This window comes from Medicago sativa, chromosome 7 (genome assembly GCF_051527215.1).
Source record: "Medicago sativa cultivar Bolivia chromosome 7, Bolivia_mono, whole genome shotgun sequence".
Classification (NCBI taxonomy): Eukaryota; Viridiplantae; Streptophyta; class Magnoliopsida; order Fabales; family Fabaceae; genus Medicago; species Medicago sativa.
In genome coordinates, this window is record NC_140755.1 from 33,985,253 (window position 1) to 33,996,486 (window position 11,234).

General features: G+C 32.6%; 1 pseudogene across 1 annotated transcript; it reads right to left on the reverse strand.

Annotated features, from left to right (window-relative positions):
* Positions 1 to 4,902: 4,902 nt before the first annotated feature.
* On the reverse strand, positions 4,903 to 8,701 carry LOC146905818 (uncharacterized; annotated as a pseudogene). The gene is made up of 3 exons (XR_015019663.1): positions 6,031 to 8,701; positions 5,856 to 5,943; positions 4,903 to 5,756 (listed from the first exon to the last, which is right to left on the reverse strand). The product of XR_015019663.1 is annotated as an uncharacterized LOC146905818 (transcript).
* Positions 8,702 to 11,234: the final 2,533 nt, after the last annotated feature.

Here is an 11,234-nt window from a genome sequence, read left to right on the forward strand (position 1 = left end):
ACCTTCTTGATGTTGACTTGTATTGTTATTTGAAGAATTTGGAAGTTGTGTCTCTGAATCATGATTTGGGGGTGCCATAACTAAATAAAATAAATAACATTATATTAAATCATCAAATAATTATCACGAACAAAACCATATCAGCACAACTTGTCTATGAAGCAATTAACGACACATAGATATACAGACACCGAACACAACACTAAAGTTGATATTGCAACATCAATAATTTTTTTTTCATAACTGCAAAATTTATTCAACAGCACATCCAAGTAATGAAAAATACAAGCAGTGGTAATAGAGAAACAACAGGGGCAGAAAACAATCCCCCAAATAAGTGAAACTGTGACAGTAGCAAGTTATGGCCTTGTAATCTGATGAAACCCACTAAAATACACAACCATAGCTAAAACTAATCATTAGCCACCACTTAAATAACAGAACAGTAGCTGAAACCCAGGATTGCAGCCTAGTAACAGCTGAACATTCCACCAGAAGGAGCAAAAAACCGCAGGCCTTGCCGATTTACCGCATTAAGTTAACAAAAGCAGTAGCAGCAAACAACAGAAACTGCTAACAGACCCTGCAGAAATAAAACAGCAACAGCCCCCAATCCCTTGAACCAAACAAACCCCACTACACTTAAATAACCGCAATAGGCAATCCTTCGGACTCCACTACCTTAAAGGCAATCCCCCGGATCCCACAATTCATTCATATCCCCAATTCTACCCCTTTTAGCAACATTCATGGTCAAACAAAAATAACCCTAGATTTTGATTGAGAGAGAAAGCCAGCGGAAACAAATCATTGACAAACCCATAAACAACCCATTCATGCAGTCAAACATTTTACCAAAATTGATCAAAGGAAAAACGTAGCATGTAAATGATTCAAGAAATCAAACTATATTTCAGAGGCAACAAAATACTTACCTGGGGAAGAAATTTGAATTCTGAATGTGAAAGAAATTCAAATGGGAACTATGAATCTGCAAGAAATTGAAAGAGATTTGAAGGCTATTTATCTGAATCTGCAAAATACTTTAGCGTTGCTTGGTCTCTCTCATTACCTCCATATTGTGCAGAGTTTCTTGCTTTCATTGAAGAAACGTTAGTGGGTATATGTTTGAGTAGAAGGAGATAATGGGTATCAGTTACCGAAGAGTTTGAGAAAGTGCTCAATTATTTTAGCGCTAAACAATGCCGCCAATTTTTTGTTAAAAATTATAATTCTATTAAGTTTTTTTTGTTAAATAAGTTTATGGCTATTAGGTGTTTAAAAAGTGTCTGGGACACTCCTTAACATTTCTCATAGTCCTTTCTTAAAAAAAAAAAAAAAAAAAACATTTCTCATAGTCCCAGGACACTTTTTAAGCATTTTTATTAAAGAAATTATTAAAAAAAAGGCTTTAATTTCCAATATAATAAATGCACAAACTTTCATAAAATCTTACCACTTTAAGTGTTTAAAAAGTGTCCCGGGAGCAATCGTTAACTTTTTCCATAGATGATATTTTGGTTACATAAATATATATATTGGCTCCCAAATGTTTTTTATCACAATTTTTTCTTACTCCCTACTTTTAAATAAAATCATATATATTTTTTGAAATTTTAAATTATTTTCTGGAGTTTTGTTTTGGATATTATAGATTTTTTTTGCATAAATTTAATTTTTTTTAACAATGGATGAATTAAATATGATTTTATCGGAGCAATTATTATGATATTCAACATTTTTATAAAACATCTTTATAATATGTGAATGGTACATAAGAGTTTACTTAAAAACAAACAACAAAAGCCGTGATGAAGAACATTTAGAGGACCAAAACTTTGCTGAATTTTTTAAAGGAACTATAAATAGAATTTAAGATGTTTATAGGGAGCAAAACTTACTTAACCTCCTCTAAAAAAAAACCTATTTAACCATTTTTTATTTAAGATATTTATAGGAACTATAAATAGAATTTAATATATCTGTTTTTTTGAGAACCCAAATTAAAATAATTAAAAAATCCATATGAAGTACAAGATGTGCCTAGAATGGATCAAAGTCAAGTAAAAAAACAAACAAAGGCAAAATTCGAAAGCAAAGCCAAAAGCATCACTCCGAAGTGGCATATACCTAATACAAAGTGACCTATTAAACCACTAATAATGAAAATCAAACATCAAACATCTTGAATTGCATAAATCAACGACCAATATCATAAGGATGAATTACATAAATCAACAACCATCAAAGATATGAAGATGCCAAATACTTTATTAAAATTACACTCCATAAATAGATAGATAGATATTTAATTGATTACTCATTCCCATAGCCACGTGAATGCAACAACGAGACTAACAAAACAACTTCCCGATGAGTCAAATTATTCCACATGGTGGGAATCTGTTTATTAAAAAAAGCAAGAAGCGGCACTTGGAGGCACTGCTTTGTTTCCTATTATGTCGTTATGCAAATCGTTACCCATTTCCTCATTCTGATTGAGAATGTGATAGGGCCAAACCGCAAGTGCACGGCCTATCGAAGTAATAGTAGTAAGAAAGAGTATCGTTCCGCTAGGGAGTTGTGAATTCAATCAACTTTTAGAGAATGATTAGAAGAGAAGAAAGCTTATAAAAAGGGGTTTAATTGCTGAAGGTAAATAACAATAATAATAAAAGAGCCTTGGGATTATTGGTTTGTCATAATAACAAACCCTTCACTAGGCAAGACTTAAACATCTAATTTCATGGTTTACACACTAATTTCTAAAGACCGGTTTCCCTTAGCCCCTCACCTTTCCGATGAAAGTCCGGTGAGAGTTTACTTCTAGTAACCAAGCCTATTTCGCTGACTTGATTACTAGAAGATGCATAGAGGATTGAAACTACTCTTTGTCTCAATAATTGCAAGGACTATTTCACTGTTTTGCAATTATTGTCTAGATTCACTTGTTCCAACATCAAGACTCCGCTCTCGCTTTATGAATTGATGTTTGGGATGATGGATTAACGATTATCAAACCCTCCGCTTTCGCTTCCACAGTTTGATAATTGTTAATCCACGTTAAGACGGTGAATCTAGATTAGAAATTAGGGTTACATAGAAATTAGGGTTTAAGCTTGGTTTGTTTAGGATTATGTCATTAGACTTACCAACAATCCCAAGACAAAGAAGTGTCTACTCACTAACGTTCATTGTAGACATAGGGGAAGAAGAGAGAAAGCAGTAAAAGAACAATAATATAAAAGTGAACTTTTATTCCAAGAACAAAAGATGAATGTTTATGATGGAGTGCTACTCTATTTATAGCTTTACAATTGACTTAGAAACTAAGCTACTATAAGGGCAAAACAGTAAAGCTGCAACGGAGTAACTTGGGCTTGAAGAAAAGCAGCAAAAGTGGTCCTGGAGGGTGGCACGGCCGTGCCACATGTTGGCACGGGCCGTGCCAAGCTTCTGACTTGGTAGAGACATATTTTTGTCTCGTATCTTCGTATTCTTGTATTGTATTTGCTCCAGTCCTCTTTCTTTTGCTCCAAGACACCTTCCACCATATATTCGTTCCTAAAATATAATAAAATGCAATTTGAAGTAAAAGATTCAAAAAGGAAATAATATTAAAATAAAATAAAACCAAATCTAAATAAAACGATACTAAATAATGCATAAAAATAGACTAAATTATGACTCATCAGAATGCTATAAATACAATTTACACAATAGTCAACATCATGATCATGTTTCCGAATCCACTTATGCAAAACATTATCATGCAAGAAAAAAATGTTATCGAATAGAGAATCACACTGCACCACCTGCTCCTCTTCCCTAGCGAACAATCTCCGTCTCCACTTCCAACCCCTTCCAACCCTCCAACCTAACCTACTCATTTCAGCTACCATAAAAGAACTTCACAAAAGAACTTCCTAACCCTCCGGCGCCTAAATCTACTCCACAAAAGAACTTCACTAACCAAGGAACACTCCAAAAAGAGATACTTTCTGTGTTACCGACTTTACACCGCATTCCTTCCCAAAACTAAATAGCGTCAACCGCTCCCACTCCCTCATTAATATATCAATTTTTGCTTTTAGTATTTATAATACAAAAATCTTTTCTTCGATTTTAGTCATTGCAAATATACCTCATTTTGCTATTATGGTTTATGCTATTCATAATATTTGTTTGAAGAAATAAGTAATACATAAATCATGTCAATTGAAATTGTAATTGAGCAATACAAGATTTACAAAACAGATAATCCCGATAAAAAAAATTATTGCGTAAAAAGATCTTTCCATATTATTGGATTTTTTTCACAAGTTTAATTTTTTTTAACAATGGATGGATTAAATATGAATTTTCATTAGAAAAATTGTTATAATATTCTAAACATCTTTATAAAATTTCTTTAAAAAATATGAATCGTACATGAGTTTACTTAAAAACAGAAAACAAAAGTCGTGATGAAAAACATTTAGATGACCAAAACTTAATGAATTTTTTAAAGGAACTATAGATAGCATTTAAGATATTAATAAGGAGCAAACCTTACTTAACCTCCTTTAAAAAAAACCTACTTAACCATTTTTGATTTAAGATATTTAAAGGAACTATAAATAGAATTTAATATATCTGTTTTTTCTAAGAACCCAAATTAAATATCAATCAAAAATCCCTAAGAAGTCCAAGATGTGCCTAGAATGGATCAAAGTCGAGTTAAAAAACAGAGACAAAATTCGAAAGCAAAGCCAAAAGTATCACTGCCGAGTGGCATACCCAACGCAAAGTGTCTGATTATAAAAATCATTTCTTCGATTAGTATTTGAAAATATACCTCATTTTGTTTTTATGGTTTATGCTATTCATAATATTTGTTTGATGAAATAAGCAATACATAAATCATGTCAACTGAAATTGTAATTAAGCAATACAAGATTTACAAAATAGATAATCCCGAAAAAATTCTTTTATTGCGTAAAAATATCTTTTTATTCTGAGTCAGAATCTACATTCTCTGAGTAATCATCCTCATCCGTGGAATATTCAACTTCAAAATCATCACTATCAGAATCACTTGCATTTGCATTGACTGATTCTTTGGACTCTTCTTCTTTGATAACAATATGTTCATCTAAGCATGTTCCACCAATATCATCTCTATTTAAAACATCTCCTTGGTCCATTAAAGATGCTTCTATTGCTATATCTGTATTGGTGAACTCATTCAACTGATATGCATCTGAGCCATCTTCTTCTTGTGGAAAATCAAAAAAATTTCTGGGTTTGACTTTTACCACTGTATACCAATTTTTATTGGCATTCTCCTTCACATAATAAACCAACTCAGCTTGAGAACCTAGGACAAATGGATCATTTGCGTAATATAACTTTGTGATATCGACACTAATAAATCCATACTCATCTTTTTTATATCCCCTGCCTTGATTTCGAACTTGAGAAGGAGCCTCGAACCAGTCACATTTAAATAATATCACAAAGTTATTATCTAAATATCTTATTTCGGTGATTTTTTGAATCATGCCATAATATTCAATATTTCCTGTCAACTCATCACCTTTCACCATCACACCACTATTTTGGGTTTTCAAGTGTTGTTCAACACTCTGTGTACGAAATTTGAAACCATTAAGAATGTACCCATTATGATTTAGTACCCGAGAATCTGGCCCTCTTGATAATGCAACTAGTTGGTCATTGATCCTTCCATCTTGTAATTGTTGTAATCGAATAACCTGCATAATATTGTTTAAAAAAATTCAATTGATAAAAGGATGTTTAAGTTAGCAATATAACATTAATGCCATCAAATTCTCATAATAGATGAATGTTACCTCATTTTCAAACCATTTGGGAAATTGCTCCATGTGCCTCTTTTCAACATTTCTATTATTTTCATTTCTTACCTTCATCATGTGCTCCCTAGCGTTGTTAAAATATACAAGTTAATTAGAAATACTATTAATTATAATTTTTATATTAATTAAAAATTAGAGTAAACATACTTACTCGATCCAAGGTCTAACTTCCTCGCAATTTTGTAATATGTAAAAATGAGCTTGTTGAATTTCAGAAAGGCTCATATTTTCCCAAGAATCTCCTCCAATGTGCCGGCCATTGTTTTTAAACACGGATAAATTTGTGCAATCATCACTTACATAGTCCATATATCTATCTGGTCGATTTAATCTAGAATCCATATCAATCAAATATCTTGCACATAATAATGCCATACACTCTTCAGCTACATACCCTTCTGCTATGGAACCTTCTGGACGTGCTTTGTTACGCACATAATTTTTTAGTACTCGTAAAAATTTACAGGTAAATACATAATTATACATACATACACACACACACACATAGATATATTAAAATGCAGACATCAAAATGTTATGTAAACTAACCTTTCAACAGGATACATCCATCTATATTGAACTGGACCTCCGAGCTTTGCTTCATTTGCCAAATGAATCAATAAATGAACCATAACATCAAAAAAAGACGGTGGAAAAATGCGCTCTAGTTTACAAAGAGTCACTGCAATATTCTTTTCTAACCTCTCCAATTCATCCACTTTTAACTCTGTAGAGCACAACTCACCAAAGAAAAAAGACAATTCAATTAATGGGTCACACGCATCTTTTGGAAGTAATCCTCTTATGGCAAGTGGAATGATTCTCTCAAGAAGGACATGGTAATCATGACTTTTAAGTCCTGAAATCTTGCATTCATTTACATTTACACGACGACTAATATTTGAGGCATAAGCATCGGGAAACCTGGTATCTTTCAACACTTGACAAAATTTAATCTTTTCTGCCGCTGACATTGTGTAACGTGCTGGGGGCATGGTATACTTATCTCCATTCCTAATAAGATGAAGTGGCTTCTTGAATCCCATGTGCTTCAAATCCATTCTAGACTTGAAAGTATCTTTTGTTTTGCCTTCAATATTCAACAATGTTCCAATAACACTTTCACAAATATTTTTTTCTATGTGCATCACATCTAGATTGTGTCTTAACAATACAGTCCTCCAATAAGGTAATTCGAAAAATATACTTTTTTTCTTCCAATTATGCTTTTCCCCTTCCTCTCTCTTTCGTTTTTTTATAGTTTTACCAAAGATAACAGGCTGTATTTTTTCATGTTGTGCTATGACCTCCTCTCCAGTCAATGGTTGTGGTGCCTGTCTAACCTCCCTTGTATTATCAAATGAGCTCTTATTTTTACGCCAAGGGTGGTCACTGGGTAAAAATTTACGGTGGCCCATGTAGCATTGCTTGAAACTATATTTTAAATGACAAGAGGTAGTTTCTTTATTGCAACAAGGACAAGCTAGTGCTCCTTTAGTACTCCATCCCGAAAGCATCGCATAACCTGGAAAATCACTAATGGTCAATAACAAGGCTGCACGCAATTGAAAATTACATCTTGAAAAAGCATCATATGTTTCAATACCCACATCCCATAACTCTTTTAAGTCATCAATTAGTGGCTGAAGGTAAACATCAATGTCATTTCCAGGACTATTTTTACCGGGAATAAGTAACGATAACATAAGATTGGGTTGTTTCATGCATAACCAAGGAGGTAAATTGTAAGGAACTAAAACCACAGGCCACATACTATAATTGGTGCTCATCATACCAAAAGGGTTAAAACCATCTGATGATAGGCCAAGTCTCACATTACGTGCATCTTTAGAGAAAGATCTATGTTGATCATCAAATCTTTTCCAAGTCAAAGAGTCAGCTGGGTGTCTTAAAACTCCATCATCAATTTTCTTCTTCTTATGCCAAGTCATGTCTTCTGCAATTTGTTTTGACATGAATAACCTTTGTAGTCTTGGTTTTATGGGAAAGTAGCGAAGTATCTTATTAGGGACATTTTTCTTCTTATCTTCCTGCCATCTACTTTTCTTACAAATAGGACACTCATTAAGATTTTCATAGTCTTCTCCTCTATACAAAATACAATCATTATCACAAGCATCTATCTTGACATAATCAAGTCCAAGATCCTTGATAATCTTTCTAACCTCATACATTGAGTCAGGAAGCACATTACCTTCGGGAAAAGCTTCAGCCAATAGCTTTAGAAGTGAGTCAAGTGAGGTATTGCTCCATCCATACATACATTTCATTTGAAAAAGGCGTATAATAAAAGATAATTTGGAGAATTTTTTACAACCTGGATATAATGTTTGTTCAGCATCTTTTACCAATCCATAAAATCTTTTAGCTTCCTTATTTGGCTCTTCATTGCTATTACTAGATGTAGGATGATCAAACACATTTTCTCTATTTGCATTAAATGACTGATGCATGTCATAAAGCATGTTGAACGTCTGAGCATCATCGCTCCTTTCATGATCAGCATCATAGCCAATGTTATCTGCATCCTTCAAATCACTGTCACTTGATGAATCATCCGACGATTCTCCATGATACTCCCAATTATCATAACTTGGTTCAAATCCAAAATCAAGTAAATGACGATCCACTTCACTTCTTGTCTTAAATTTAATATTATTGCATCTACAACAGGGACACCTGATAGTGTTTGGAGGGTTGGGCCCAGAAAAAGCAAAGTCTAAAAAGTCATCCATTCCTTTTAAATACTCCGGTAAACTTCTATCTTTAAGGTTGATCTATCTTTTATTTTGTTTAGGCATTATCACACGATCCTGCGATTCAAAAATAAAATATGCACAACATTAAAAATATGTGACAAATGAAACATTGACTATACAAAATATAATTCTCATAAGAATGTGACAAATTCACCATAAAAAAATATAATTCTCAATCATAAAATATGCACAACATTAAAAATATGTGACAAATTCAATGCATTCAAAGCTTGTTTTTATTTCAATGCGTTATAAATCTAATGGAAACAAATCATAAATTTAACTTAAAATATTCAAAACTAATTCTCATAAAATAATTTGGGAGAAAATCTTAGATGGGAACGTAAGTAACATGTCAGCATTTACAAACAACCAAAATAAAAACATTACACCTCATTTAATTTATTAAAAAAAATTAAAAATAAAATAAAGATGAAACGTGTTCTCCGTATTGCTTGCTCTTCTTCCGCCATTATCTTGACGAATTGTTTCTCCAACTGCAGAGTTTATATATGACCTTGAGGAGATTAATTCTCAAATTTTAACGTGTTGAATTCAATAGGTTCTGAAGTTAGCGACATAATAAGGTTTGATTTTAAGTAAAATCACTGAAGTCCTTCACACACATGGAAGTTCATGGTTACAAATCTGATGTAGTTTTTTTTTCAGTTTTTTTCCTTCTTTTTGGTGATTAATCTGATTCAGTTTCTATTATGGCAATCCAGTCATAATTAATACATCATTTGTTTGTTTAAAATTGATTCATTTTTCTTCTTCACACACATGGAATGAATCCTTGGACAAAATACTTGCACCAAAACAATGTGGAAGGAGAGTAGTAATAAGGAGGTCACGTTTCATCTTTATTTTATTTTTAATTTTTTTTAATAAATTAAATGAGGTGTAATGTTTTTGTTGGTTGTTTGTAAATGCTGACATGTTACTTACGTTCCCATCTAAGAATTTCTCATAATTTGGTCCAAAAAACGCAATACAACACCCAAGCGTATGAGCTAAAGGGCGGCCCAAGACAAAAAACCAACACCAACAATATAGCCTCATGAAAACAGGCCGTGCTGCCCAGCCAGAAAACACAATGCACCTCTAGCATGATTGCCAAGGGCACTACGCTGCCAAAACAGAAAAACAGAACCACAAAAGCCAAAACAGCAGCCCTTTAAACAGCCCTCTAAAAGCACACAACAACTCACTATATATACATATATAGTCCAGGAAATTAAATTAATAATCCAATCACCAATTATCTAATAATTGTCTACTTTTGATTCAAGCCTTCAAATGTAAGGATTCACATAATCTAATATTTGCTCATGAGATTTTAGTTATCGTACACAATCTAATATCTCTTCATCATAATCCAATCTACATCCCCTAACTAAGAAATTTAAGCCTAATTAAGGAACTCACCTCAAATTAGCTTCTCTTGATGTCTAATAAGGCCTCCAACTTCTACTTTTTTCTCTAAAACCTCCTTGCCTTTTCCAATTCCTTCTATACTGATCCATGTCATCGCAATTTTCAGTTAATCCAACAAAAATTCAACACAAAATCATGAGATTTTGAGGGAAAAGTTGAGAGAGATATGGAAGGGAAGTGGCTCGACCACTTAAAGAAGAAAGGAAGAAAGAAAACTCTGCCACATGAGAGAAGAAAAGGGGATAGAAAAATTCCTTCAACTTACCCTTTGATTCCTTCAATTAGGTGGAGAAGAAGCTTGAATAAAAGACATGGAGAAATTTGAGTGAATGAATGGGTTGAGGGTTGGGGTTAGAGATGGCTGGCGAGAAAGAAGAGAAAGAGGGAGAAGTCTTAGTTCTTTTTCTTTTGTTTTTATGTCACGTGAAACTTTTTTTTCTCAATGTTTGTTGGCCAAATGGTGAATTTTAGTTTTTTTTTCTTTTCTTCCTAATACTTGGTGTTCTTTGATTTTTTTTTTTTTAATATTAATTAGTTGCAACATATGTAATGCGTGTCCTCCATATCCTTTTTTATAGAACAAAATTACAGTTTAAAACTAAGTGGCAATGAACAAGTCTACAAACTTGGATTCCTAAAAAAAATTAAAAAAGTCTACAAATTCGGATAAACTTAATAGACTTTACAAAATTATATTATTTCCAACAATAATAATTGTTGTTGGGATAAGTTATTTTTTCCAGCAATAGCGAAATTGTTGTGAAAAAAAAAATACTTATTTTAGGAAAAACAAAACTTATTACGACGACTTAAACAAGTCGTTGTTGTATGCATATTAAAAAATTGTATTATTTCCAACAATAATATTTTTTGTTGGGATAAGTCATTTTTCGCAGCGATAACAAAATTGTTGTGACAAAAATTAACTTATTACAACGACTTAAATAAGTCGTTGCTATATGCATATCAAAAAATTGTATTATTTCCAACGATAATAATTGTTGTTGGAATAAGTCATTTTTCCCAGCGATAACGAAATTGCTGTGAAAAAAACAACTTAATACAACGACTTAAATAAGTCGTTGCTATAGGCATATTATTGACAACAAATTGATTGTCGTTGAGAAAAAGTCGCTGC